Source organism: Microcaecilia unicolor, unplaced genomic scaffold (genome assembly GCF_901765095.1).
Source record: "Microcaecilia unicolor unplaced genomic scaffold, aMicUni1.1, whole genome shotgun sequence".
NCBI lineage: Eukaryota > Metazoa > Chordata > Amphibia > Gymnophiona > Siphonopidae > Microcaecilia > Microcaecilia unicolor.
The window spans coordinates 17,926-32,009 of NW_021963386.1; the positions used below are offsets into that span (position 1 = coordinate 17,926).

Here is a 14,084-nt window from a genome sequence, read left to right on the forward strand (position 1 = left end):
TGATGATGTGGCTTTGATTGCTTACCAATAAAAAGAAGAGGGCTGAAGTGTATCTTTGAGTTAGCTATAGGTTTATAGAAACAGCCAAGCTTCATGATTACACAAAGAACAATCAACAAAGGCCTAGTCAATATCTTTGCACAAACAACATGTCTTTTGGCAAAGTCTACCATTGAGTGCATTAGGAATCTAGACAGGTTAGGAATGATGCAGTCATGGTTTGGTCCATAGGCCTTAGTTAGGCTAAGGCAGGCCTTATTCACACAAATAGGTATGAACAGGTAGTACCCCACAAAGTGATACAAGAGAAAAAGAGAACAGTGGGGTGCTTGGGAAGGACAAAAGAACCCTTACAGGTAACGGAGTGATGAGAGAACTGGGAAGGAGGTCAGGGGCACAGAAGAAGATGGTAGAGATATGAGAGGTGTGGGGTGGAGAGGAGGAGAAAGGTGGAAGGATGATGGAGGAAGAGCTAAAACATAGAGATGCACAAATAGTGAGTGTGAAATGTGGACATCTCAGAGCTAATCTCTCTCTCCCCCTACCCCCATTTCTATTTTTGCAGTCTTGCTGAAGGTGAGAAACAATGGCAGCTTGCCCATCACTGATAAACAGAGGCGTGATTTGACACAGGCTACTATCAGCACCTCTTGTGTCATCGTCATTGTGGCTTTCGTGTGTGTTGCCCTCTGGTTATATAAAAGGAAACCCTCCCATGTATTCTATGAAGGTAATGATGTGATTTATTATAAAACTAACTCTAATAGAAATGAGATGATGCAACTTTTAAAATTTGAAAAAATAAGAGAATTACAGAGTACGCCTCACAGTTGGAAGCTTTTTAAACAGACTTGATATCCCATTTGGGAGGAGTTGTCACCTCATGTAAGAAGTTTATGATTAAATCAGTAATAAGATCCAAGAACTGTGGGGTTTATCAATATCTTAGGTCTGGTGGTTCATACTGTGGGGTTTGGGTCAGCAGTGAGGAAGAGGGTATTCTTAGCCTACTCCAGTGCAGAAACACTTGGAGTAGCGCCTATTTCATGTTTATGGTTATTGGATGGGGATTGGGGAGGGGGAAGAGGGAAGAAGACAAAACAGTTCATGATATGGGACATTTCGACTGTTCACAGTTTGTTTTTGGAGCATATAACACACTGTTTTTGAGTTATGTTGTTTAACAGTTGTCCTTTGTTGTTGTTTATGCCATTAATAAGTATGAATATTTAAAACCCCCTAAAAAACAACACACATAGCAGACAAACTGTTGGGATTGGGATTGGGCTAGGTTAATAAGTTATATTAAATCACAAAATATATTATTCAACCTTACTTTCTTAATACTGTATATGTTTTTTAAATTGAAGAAAACAACCTGTTTTAAGCAGATCATTGACGATTCAACCATTACCACATGAGCAGCAAATTTATTTGGAAGTGTTTACAGGTCATAAGGAAATTTACAAACTATTGTCACTTTTCAAAATCATAAATCTTCCTTCTTACAAAAATTACTTATCTTATGAAACTTTTTAATATTCACCCCAATGGTCATTAAACTGCAGCAAGCTATTATATATACTTGAATAAAAATGGATATTTTTAAAATTCCCTTTCAGTGGGCAAACTCGGAAATTAAATACCTGGGGGTTCATATACCATCAGATCTCTGCAGGCTCCACGAGTTAAATGTGGGCTCCCTGAAACAGAAAACAATTGAACTTTTTCATAGGTGGCAGGCGTTACCAATTTCACTGATAGGTCGCATTGCACTGTATAACATGGTATTATATCCAAAATCGACCTATGTATTTCAAATGATACCTTTGTGGTGGCCTGGCAGAGGGGATCGATGGCTTGGGAAGCAGTTAAACTCCTTTTTATGGCAGGGTAAAAGGGCTAGGCTGCCTTTGGCATCTATAATGCGCCCCAGAGCCAAGGGGGGGTTGGGACTGTTAGACTTATGCCTGTCTCAGACACATTTCAGATTGGTTCCGCTCCAGATGTTTTTTCTCCTGTACCAATACTGAGACCTGATTATTCAAATCACTACATTTTGCATATTGGTTACAAGCCCCACCAGGGAAAGCACCCAGCTTAGGCCCCTATAAGCACATTTTTGCACCTTTGAGAGCCACCTGGAAATGGGTGCGTCGGCGGAGTGGCAGAGATGGGGAGATCTCCCTGCTGCTGCCGATCCAGGGGAATCTGGATTTTCCAGCGGCATCTCCTCAGCCGCCTTCCGGAGGTGGGCCTCCTCCAGAATTCAGTATATGTACCACGTGGTATCGGAGCAAGGGGTCATCAAGCCATTTAAAGAGTTGTGTTCTGAATATGATTTGGGAGCGCAAGATCTTTTTGCGTACTATCAGATCCGGCATTATGTCGGTAGCCTACCGTCAGCAGCGCTCAGCTCAGAGTCTTGGGAAGAATTGGATGATCTCTTGGGACTTGAGGCACAATTACAAATCCCCTTGAGTTATTTTCATAGACATCTCAGAGACTCAATGAAAGACATGGACTTATCCAAAGTGACTCAGGGGTGGAACAAGGAGTTGGGCCTCCAATTACAACACGAACAAATAGCGGTGTGCCTTCGGTCTGCGCATAAACTCACTGAGAATGTGACCTGGTGCGAAATTCAATATAAATTCTTGCTGCATTTACACATCTCCCCGCACAGAGCATTTAGGGCTACACTTCGGACAACAGACCACTGCTTGAAGTGTGGGAGAGGTGGTACCAACCTAGGACACATGTACTGGAATTGCCCGCGCATTCAAGCCTTTTGGAAACTGCTGTGCTCACATGTCTCACAGATGTGGTCCTGCAAGTGGAGCCCAACACCGGAACAGCTGTTTGATATCTTCAGGACGCAGAGACCAGCACCCCCAGGGTATAAATCAGTCTTGAAATTCGCCACCTTGATGGCAAAGCGGACTATCCTCCAGCGGTGGTTGGACAAAGAAGGACCCAGCGTGGCCCATTGGAGGACAGCCATGATCCAATGTTGTTCGCTAGAGAAGAGGGGAATCAGAGACTTAGCCTCTGAGAGAGGCGACATGTTCTGCAGATCTTGGTCCCCATTCTGGGATACTCTCACTCCAGTAGCTAGAAGTAAAATTCTGAACTGTTAGGTATAGGGGTTTGGAAGGGGTTGGGGGAAAGGGAGGGGAGTTGGGAAGGGGAAGGGGGAATTGAAGTTAGAAATATAAACTCTTATCCAGCTTATACTGTTTAATTTTTCTTTGAACCGATTCTGTGTTATATGAATTGTTCTGGATGCCAATAAACATATATTTAAAAAAATTGATATTTTATCTGAATACAATTAAAACCTAATGGGCTGGAAAATAATATAGAATGAGGAGCTTGCTTTAAAATTAAACAGTTTGGCCAACTATCTTAAATGGGAATGTTGGTTTTATTAGTGATTACAAACACATGATTTGGTTGAAAATGTTAGTGGGTGTAGGTTAAGTACCAATTTCTACAAATTCCTGGAGGAAAAGACGATAAACCGTTAAGGTAGACCTGAAAAAAGCCACTGTTTATCCTTAAGAAAGATATAGTAGAATTGGAAAAGGTGCAGCGAAGGGCAACTAAAATGATAGCGGGGATGGGACGACTTCCCTATGAAGAAAGACTAAGGAGGCTAGGGCTTTTCAGCTTGGAGAAGAGACGGCTGAGGGGAGACATGATAGAGGTATATAACATAATGAGTGGAGTGGAACAGGTGGATGTTAAGCGTCTGTTCCCGCTTTCCAAAAATACTAGGACTAGGGGGCATGCGATGAAACTACAGTGTAGTAAATTTAAAACAAAAATCGGAGAAAAGTTTTCTTCACCCAACGCGTAATTAAACTCTGGAATTCGTTGCCGGAGAATGTAGTGAAGGCGGTTAGCTTAGCAGAGTTTAAAAAGGGGTTAGACAGTTTCCTAAAGAACAAGTTCATAAACCACTACTAAATGGACTTGGGAAAAATCCACAATTCCAGGAATAAGAAGTATAGAATGTTTGTTCATTTGGGAAGCTTGCCAGGTGCCCTTGGCCTGGATTGGCTGCTGTCGTGGACAGGATGCTGGGCTCAGTGGACCCTTTGTCTTTTCCCAGTGTGGCATTACTTATGTACTTATCTTACCACTTAGCTAGATGGACCTTTGGTCTGACCCAGTAGGGTAACACTTATGTTCTTAGGAACTATATATTGGGCATATCCGCCTCTTTGAAAAGAAGGTGATACTAAAGAGACAATGATACAAAGGTAAATAGTTTGAATTTGAACTTTTGATTTCAATACTTTTACAAGTAATTTACAAGTATTAACAAAGGTGGAAAGAGCAAACGACAGCCAGCATGGTTAAAAGGTGAAATGAAAGAGGCTATTAGAGCCAAAAAAACATCCTTCAAAGAATGGAAAAAGGATCCGAATAAATGAACTAAGAAGCAACTTAAGTACTATCAAGCTAGATGCAAAGCATTGATAAAGAAGGCTAAAAGAGAATATGAAGGAAAACTTGCTGCGGAGACACAAACTCATAGTAACATTTTTGGGGGGTACATTAGAAGCAGAAAGCCTGTGAGGGAATCCGTGGGACCAGTGGTGTGCTGGTAAATGTTTAACAACAGGCTCTCTCCCCGGTCCACCTCTGCGCCCCTCCCCGCCCACCTCTGCGCCCCTCCCAAATTGCAGAGCTGGTTATAGCCGGGGAGAGAGCCTGGGGGGGCAATCTAATTCATGTTTAATGTGGGATAAAATGCCATAAATAAGTAAATAAAAATAAACTTTTAATGTTGAGCACCTCTTCTGATGTATTTCCTGTTTGCGCGAGGGCGGAGCCATGATGCGAGGGAAGGGAACGGAAGGCTGGAACCGAGTGAGCCTGCTGCCTTTGCTTCAACGCCGGCGCGCCTCGAGGGAAAATAAAATTTTTAAAGGCAAGCATCGGCGCAGGAAGGAAACCAGGTCTGTCGGGGAGCAGAGGGCAGACGGATGATGGATGACCGGGGCAGCGGGGGAGCAGAGGCGAGCCGGCTCGCACTGGCCAACAACCGGCTTGCAAGATGCCAGTAATTTTAACAAGCGGCTCTTGCGAGCCGGTGCGAGCTGGCTCCAGCACACCACTGCGTGGGACCATTAGATCATGAAGGAACAAAAGGGGCACTCAGGGAGGATAAGGCCATAGCAGAGAGACTGAATGAATTCTTTGCTTTGGTCTTTATGGAAAAAGATGTACAAAATCTACCTGGGTGGCGGAGCAGGTGGGGGGAAGAGGGGTGGGTGGTTGGGAGGCTAGGATAGGGGAGGGCAGACTTATACGGTCTGTACCAGAGCCGGTGATGGGAGGCGGAACTGGTGGTTGGGAGGCGGGAAATACTGCTGGGCAGACTTATATGGTCTGTGCCCTGAAAAGGACAGGTACAAATTCAAGGTAAGGTATACACATATGAGTTTGTCTTGGGCAGACTGGATGGACCGTGCAGGTCTTTTTCTGCCGTCATCTACTATGCTACTATGTTACCTGCACCGGAAAAGGTTTTCAAGGGTGATGATGCGGAGGAATCTTGGTGAACCTGTAAGACATACTTAGCCAAATTGACCAAGAGTGATAAATCAGCTGGACCAGATGGTATGTATTTATTTATGACATTTGTATCCCACATTATCCCAAACAAGATCAGGTTCAATGTGGCTTACATTCAAGAAAAACATCAAAAATATGATACAGTCAGATAATTAATTATAATATTTTAACATATTAGAAATAATTGTGTGTTTGTCATGAAGCTAGGTAAGAGTATTGGTTATGTTTATTTATTTACTAGTAAAAAAGGCCCGTTTCTGACACAAATGAAATGGGCGCTAGCAAAGTTTTCTTCGGAGTGTGTATGTTTGAGAGAGTGACTGTGTGTGTGAGAGAGAGTGAATGTGCGAGTGTGTGTGTGTGAGAGAGAGAGAGTGAGTCTGGGGTCGAGTGTGTCTGTGAGAGAGAGAGTGTATGTGAGAATGAGAGTGTGTGCAAGTGCGTATGTGAGAACAGTGTGAGAGAGAGAGAGAGTGTGTGTTGCACACAGATACAGTGTGTGCGAGAGAGAGAAGTGTGTGAGACACAGACTCTCTGTGAGACTGAGTGTATGAGACCAAGAGAGTGTGTGAGTGACTGTGTGACACGAATGTGATACAGTGTGAGACATAGAGTGTGTGAGAGTGAGAGAAAGACATTGTGAGAGAGAGAGATAGTGTGTGTGACAGAGATACCTCCCCCCCTCTGGTGTCAGGCCCCCCCCCCCCCCTCTCTCTGGTGTCTGAGCGTTACTGTGCAGGACGCTGAGCTCTGGCTGTGCTTCAAGGAACTGACCAATCCTATTTAATAGAATGCACCTCCAACATTCTGAAGCCGAGAAACCTCGTGTGGTTGGTCACTTCTGCTTGTGACAAACCTGGAAGTACATGATGTCAATTCAGGAGATGGATACAGAGAGCAGGAATGCCTCAGCCATGCAGTCAGCTTCAGAATGTTGGAGGTGCGTTTTATTATATAGGATTTGTTGCATTTGTATCCCACATTTTCCCACCTATTTGCAAGCCCAATGTGGCTTACATAGTGCAGTAGTGGCAGTCGCCAGTACCGGCAAGAAACAGATACAATGTGAGGTTAAGACAGGCTAGTGATCAGACTTGATAGACATTGGGGGTCAGGGGAAGAGTAGGTTAGGTTATGTCCAACATGAACATTTATATAGATGTATTAATATATTGTGGGGTTAGGCATTTAGGTTGAGTCGTTGGAGTATGCCTTTTTGAACAAGTAATTCTTAAGGAATTTCCGGAAGATTAGGTGTTCGTATGTTGTTTTCACAGTGGTCGGAAGCGCATTCCATAGTTGTATATAAGAGAAGCTGGATGCATAGGTTGACTTATATTTAAGTCCTCTGCAGCTTGGGTAGTGGAGATTTAGGTATGCTCGAGTTGATTTTGTTGTGTTTCTGGTTGGTAGGTCTATAAGGTCTATCATGTATCCCGGGGCATTGCTGTAGATGATCTTGTGAACCAGAATGCATATTTTGAACGCAATACGTTCTTTGATTGGGAGCCAGTGCAGTTTATCTCGTAAAGGTTTGGCGCTTTCGAATCTTGTTTTTCCGAATATCAGCCTGGCTGCTGTGTTTTGAGCAGTTTGGAGTTTCTTTATGATTTGTTCTTTACATCCCGCGTAGATTCCGTTGCAGTAATCTAGATGGCTTAGTACCATGGATTGCACTAAGTTGCGAAATATTTCCCTCGGGAAGAAAGGTTTCATTTGTTTGAGCCTCCACATTGAGTTAAACATTTTATTTGTTGTGGCTTTCACTTGGCTCTCCAGTGTAAGATTTTGGTCGATTGTAACTCCGAGAATTTTCAGGCTGTCTGAGATAGGGAGGGTGTGGTCTGGGGTGGTTATGTTGGTGGGTTTGATTGTGTTATAATGGGATGTGAGGATGAGACAGTGCGTTTTTTCTGTGTTGAGTTTTAGTTGAAATGTATTCGCCCAAGAGTTCATGATGTTCAAGCTGAGTTTGATTTCTTCTGTGATTTCCGTTAGATCATTTTTGTAAGGGATGTACAATATGATGTTGTCCGCATATATGAAAGGGTTAAGGCCTTGATTGGATAGGGACTTGGCTAGTGGGGTCATCATTAGGTTGAATAGGAGCGGTGATAGTGGTGATCCTTGAGGTACCCTGCAGTCTGCTTTCCATGGTGATGATATGGTCGATTTGATTTCACTTGATAGGTTCTGGTCGTTAGGAAGCCCTTGATCCAGTTAAGTATACTTCCACCGATCCCGAAATATTCTAGTATGTTTAGTAGTATGTTATGGTTCACCATGTCGAACGCGCTAGATATGTCAAATTGTAGGAGGAGTATGCTATTGCCTACTGCAATTTCCTGTTTGAATTTGGCCAGTAGGGTAACCAGTACTGTTTCATTGCTGTGGTTGGAACGGAATCCTGATTGAGATTTGTGTAGTATTGAGAAGTTGTCTGTGTAGTCAGTGAGTTGTTTGGTAACTATGCTTTCCATCAGTTTGATTACTAGTGGCATTGACGCTACTGGATGGTAGTTGATGATATTGTCTGTTTTTTTCTTAGTATCTTTCGGTATTGGGGTGAGTAGGATGTTGCCTTTTTCCTTGGGGAAAAGCCCATGTTGAAGCATGTAGTTTAAGTGGGATGTGAGGTCTGTTATGAAGCGGTGGGGAGCAGATTTTAATAGGTAGTTAGGGCAAGTATCCAGTTTACAGTGAGTTTTAGAGAACCTGTTAAGCGCTTGATTGACTGTTTTGACAGTAAGGGGGGGCGAAGCTTGTCCAAAGTCTGTCTGTCTGCTGGGTATTCGCCGGGGGTTGGGTCTAGACATTTGATGAAGTTTTTGATGCCCATGATGTTTTGAGGTAGCGTGCTACGTAGGTTTACAATTTTTTCATTGAAGTATTTGTCAAGTTTGTCTGCAGGTGGGATGTCTGTGTTGGTTGTGGTGACCAAGGTGGTGTCTATTAGTTTGTTCACAAGTTGGTATGGTTTTTTCGTGTCTTTGTAGTCAGGCCCTATTTTGGTTTTATAGTATAACCTTTTGACGTCTTGTTGTGTATTTGTATTTTCTTTGAATTTGTTTCCATGCATTGAGTGCTTGTGAATCTTTTGCTTTTTTCCATGCTCGCTCGAGCTTCCTGGATTGAGTTTTTAGTTTTTTCAGGTCTTCATTGTACCATGGTATCGAGTTGTGCGTATGAGAGGTTCTTGTTTGTAAGGGTGCTATTTCATCTAGTACGTTTTTACATCTTATATCCCAGTCTGAAAGATAATGTGTGGAGTCTATTTGTGCTGTTCGTTCATTGTTGTACATCTGTTGCCAGAATGTTTCCGGATCTGTTTGGCCTCTTATGCTGTAAGTTGTGCGTTCTTTTGGACGGTGTGAGCCCTTTTTTCTTCATAGTAGGGATAGGTTTAGTTTATAGTGGTCTGACCATGGTGTGTTTGTCCATTTGATCTCTGATATTATTAGATTCTGGTCTGAGGATAGTTTGTAGGAGATAAGGTCTAGTGTATGCCCTATAATATGGATTGCCTGAGTGTGTGGGCATTTGAGGTCCCATTGATGGAGGAATTCCTTGCATTCACGTGCTTTAGTAGAGTTTGGATCTTCTAGGTGGAGGTTGATGTCACCCAGTACTAGTATGTTATGGTGGGCAACGCAGGTGTTTGATATGAAGTCCATGAAGTGTGATTGGCATTCGTTCCAGTTGCCTGGTGGTCTGTAAAACAAGACACAGTTTAGGCGGTCATGCAGGGTAGTGTGGTTGATTCTAATGGAGGCAATTTTGAGTTGCGGTGAAATGGACTCAGCAGTGGTTTCGGTAGTGAAGTGTGATCGATGGATCATTGCTATACCTCCACCTCTCTTTACCTTTCTGGTCCAGTGAGTGATTTTGCAACCCGCGGGGCAAAGGTCTATGATTATAGGGCCCATTTGGTCATGGATCCAGGTTTCATTGATGAAGAGCAGGTCAAGATTTTCTGACGTGATCCAGTCTGTTATTATTGTTGCTTTATTTACTACTGATCTGGCATTGATGTAGCCCACTTGAATTTTTTGGTAAGGGTCATTTGACATCGGTGTTATGTGGATTTTTGTCAGTTGTCGATTTTTTGTTGGTATGGGTTTGCTGTGACCTTTCCTTTCCTTATGTTGAGATTGTCCATCTGTTGGTGTGCCTCCCTTATTTTGTTGGTAGTCAGTTTGGTGAGGTGTGGTGTGTCTGGTCATATTTTGGTGGTTGTATAGTATGGGTATGTTGTAATCAGTAAGAGGGTTGGTTAGTGTTAAGTGAGTCAAGGATAGGGAGTAGATTATCAGGATTAGTGTACCAGTGTTCATTTTGGGGTCAGCTCGCTCGGCCTGCTGATGTGCTCTGATTATATGGGTACTCATGGTTAGATGTTCGGAGGATTGCCCTTGGGTGCAGAGGCTCCTTGGTTGGGGATATCGCTGAGGTTCCTTGAGTTTGTGGTCTGGGTCATCGGGCTGAGGTAGGGTTCCTGGTGGGGTAGCCTCAGTGGGGGTTAAGGACTTCAATTGGGTAGGTTCAGGGCCCCCATATTCCTCTGTAGAGGGCGAGCTTAACACTGAAACTGCCTGCCCGTTTGTGCTCCCGTCAGGTTACCACCTGGATCGCTGCTCCCGTCTGTTCTCACCTCAGAGATGCTGCCGAGGTTGCTTCTCCCGTCTGACCACCTTGGTTTTGCACCATTTGTGCTGCTCACTCTCTCTCCCCGTCTCTCTGGGAGGACTTCCAATCGGTCGTGGCTTCTTGCGGCTTGGTGAAGCGTGCTTGGGTGCCTAGGTCTGGCAGTGCAGCGTTGCTCCTGTCCTGGTGCGTTGTCATTTGGGTGCTCTCGCCGAGCCGTTCGGGTTCCTCAGTCCCGATGCTGCAGTGTGGGGAGGTAGACGCAGTGGGAGGGGGTCCCATGGTCGCAGCTATCATGGCCCTCGTAATCGCCGTATGGATGCACCCCGCGGCTGCCGCGTCTCCTTGATTTTTCACACGCTGCCATTCTCTTTTTGCCTCACTTTCCATTCCCTCTCTCGCTGGTGGGCACCTCTCACAGTTTTTAGCGCCGACAGCCCGGTAGTGATGTCTGAGTGGGTTCGGCAGGTGATCAGCTGTTCAGGAGGTTGGTTCCGGCGAGCGGACAGTAGTCGGTTCAGGCGAGGCTCATCGACCGCTAGTGATCAGTGGCACAGGAGGCAATTGCGGTCTGTCAGCGACGTCGGAGGTAGGTGAAGTCGGGTGACCGCCAGGCTGTGCCGTTTAACAATGTGGTCGTGGGCACTCACGTGTTGTAGGCTCGGTAGGCTTTTCACAGTGTTCCGGCTCAAGTCAGGCGACTGAGAGCAGCATAGGCTCCGCAATGTCTTACAGTGCACCTCCTGGCAAGATCGGACCAAACTGGCCCATTACGGTCAGGTCCGCCGAGGGTCCATGGAGCTAGCTACTACGCGGACATCTATACGGCAGCCATCTCTCATGTTGAAACAAGAGAGACAGAAACATTAGTTTATTGTCTTTTGATAAGATATGTACTTAATAGAAAAACCTTTAGTAATTTACAGAATCTCAGATAATCTTCTAAGTACCTTAATTACTTGGGTAGAGAATTCCAAAGTTTTGGAATTGATTTGTAAGAAAGACCTTTGCAGTGCATGAGGTATTCTCTAGATGTTTTTACTGTATTATGTGAAGGTAAATCAATTAGTTGTTGCATGTAAGAAGGTGAAAAACATATATGATTTGGTAAACAGACACGCATATTTTAAAGGTGATCCTTGCATTTATGGGAAGCCAGTGAAACTTTAACAAGAGAGGGGAAACCTTCTCAAAGCGAGGAGCACTGCATACAAGGCGGGCAGCAGTATTTTGTGTTATTTGTAATTTTTTAAGGAGTGAGATTTTAATACCCGCATATATGGCATTACTGTAATCAAATTTGGATAGTACCAGCGATTGGGTGATAGTATGAAGTGTAGAGAAAGGACGCAACCTTTTTAACTTCCATAGTGTATGGAAGTCGCTCGAGACCACCTTTGAGACTTGAATTTCGATTGTTAAAATGCTGGTCGATGGTGATGCCCAGAATTTTCATTGATTGATCTAAGGCATATAATGTGTTATCAATAATGAAGTTTTTTTTTTAATGAAATGGGTTGATAGGGATTAGTAAGTATGAGGAATTTAGTCTTTTCCTGATTTAATTTGAGTTTGAAACTGGATGCCCAAGATTTCATCAGATCTAAACTGGTTTTAATCTCTTGTGTAATTTCTAGTAATTCCATTTTGAAGGGGATATAAATAGTGACATCATCAGCATAGATGAAAGAATTAAATCCGTGAGCCTCTAGTAAATAACCTAATGGTGCCATCGTGATATTGAATAATATGAGTGACAATGGAGAGCCCTGTGGAACCCCACATATAGAGTCCCAGGGTGAGGAGGTATGACCTGATTGTTTTACTTGGTAGGATCTTGATACTAGGAAACTGTGGAACCACTTTAAGACAGTTCCACTAATTCCAAAGTGGTCTAATAAGTATAACAATATATTATGTTCAATAGTGTCAAAGGCACTGGACATATGAAATTGTAAAATTATGATTTTTCTCCCCATGCTCAACTTTTTTCTGAAATTTGCAATAAAGGTGTTGAGCACTGTCTCAGTGCTAAAGGATGGCTGGAATCCCAACTGTGTACTGTGAAGGATGGAAAAGGCCTGTAGGAACTCCATGAGCTGACCAGCTACTAAACCTTCCATTACTTTTACCAATAAAGGAATAGAGGCTACAGGTCTATAATTAGATGCTTCGGTTCTACTAGCTTTGGGATTCTTTGGGATAGGTGTTAGAATTATTTTGCCATCATTTTCAGGGAATAGTCCATTAGATAACAAGAAGGATAAGTATGATTGTAAGCAATTGATAAAAAGGTCAGGAGCTCACCTTAGAAGACAGATGAGACATATGTCTAAAATACACTGAGACATTACATACTTGGATAGAAAAAAACTTTACCTGATCCAGTGTGGGAGGGGAGAAGTTAGACCATGTTGTGTCTGCTGGGTGGCATACAATAAAATTGACAGAATATATTATTGGTAATGGAGCCTTTCATATCTTGTCTAATTTTATTAATTTTCTCCTCAAAGTAATTTGCTAGTTGGTCTGCAGAGGGAGTAGATTCTTTGGTTATGGTCAGGGATTGTGTGTTGAGTACATTATTAACCAAAGCATAGAGCTTTCTGGCATTTAATGTGAACCCACCTACATATTTGGCATAATAGTTAGTTTTGGCTTTTTTAATTTTATATTTGAATTCTTTTAGTAATTTTCGCCAGTTGTTACAGTTGTTTTTGCTTTGGACCATATTCTTTCTAGACACCTGCATGATCTTTTTTGCATCTAATAGTTCATAATTGAATCATGGTATACACTTCAGGGCAGTGGGCGTAGCCAGAAGTCAATTTTTGAGTGGGCCAACAGGTTGGATGGATGGGCACTAGACAGTGGTGTGATGGTAAATGTTTAACAACAGGCTCTCTCCCCGGTCCACCTCTGCGCCCCTCCCTCCCCCTCCCCCCCGTCCACCTGTGCACCTCCCCTCAAAATTGCAGAGCTGGCTATAGCTGGAGAGAGAGCCCTGGGGGTGGGGAGGCAATGCATTACTCTCTCCAGGAAAAAAACCATTAAATGATCCCAGGTTCCAATCTAATTCATGTTTAATGTGGGATAAAATGCCATAAATAAGTAAATAAATATAAACTTTTAATGTTGAGCACCTGATTCTCAAAGTGGACATGTTCCAATCATTAAAATGAAAATAAAATGATTTTTTTCTACCTTTGCTGTCTGGTGACTTTGTTTTTCTGATCATACTGGCCCAGTATCTGATTCTGCTACTATCTGTCCTCTTTACTCCATTTTCAGGGCTTCCTTTCCATTTATTTCTTTACTTTCCGCCTTTCTTCTTCATTTCTTGCTCTGGGTCCTCCGTAGACTTGACTGTCCAGTGGATCCAGCTTCTGCCTATTTTCTTCATCCATGTGCAATTTTCTCCTCTCTTCCTTTTCCCTCATCTCATCTCCTTCTTCACTCTTTACTTCCCTCCATCCATGTCCAGCATTTCTTCTCTCTCCCTTCCTTCCCTCCATCCATCCATGTCCAGCAACTCTCCTCTGCCCCCTGCCCTCCCCTCCATCCACCCATGTCCAGCAACTTTCCTCTCTCCCCTCCCCTCCATGTCCAGCAACTCTCCTCTCCCCTCCATCCATACCCAGCAATTCTCTTCTCTCCCCTGCCCCTATCCATCCCCAGCAATTCTGTTCTTGCCCCTGTCCCCTCCAACCATCCATTCCCAGCAATTCTCCTCTCTCCCCTGCCCCCACCTCCATCCATCCATCCATCCATCCCCAGCAATTCTCCTCTCTCCCCTGCCCCCCACCTCCATCCATCCCCAGCAATTCTCCTCTCTCCCCTACCCCCACCTC

The 14,084-nt window shown here is 43.6% G+C and overlaps 1 long non-coding RNA gene across 1 annotated transcript in view; it reads left to right on the plus strand.

Annotated features, from left to right (window-relative positions):
* The first annotated feature begins 568 nt into the window (after positions 1 to 568).
* LOC115459270 overlaps positions 569 to 14,084 on the plus strand; it is a 53,900-nt gene continuing 40,384 nt past the window's right edge. Inside the window, exon 1 of the long non-coding RNA XR_003940246.1 lies at positions 569 to 730. This is a non-coding gene — a long non-coding RNA (uncharacterized LOC115459270). The remainder of the gene's footprint in view (positions 731 to 14,084) is intronic.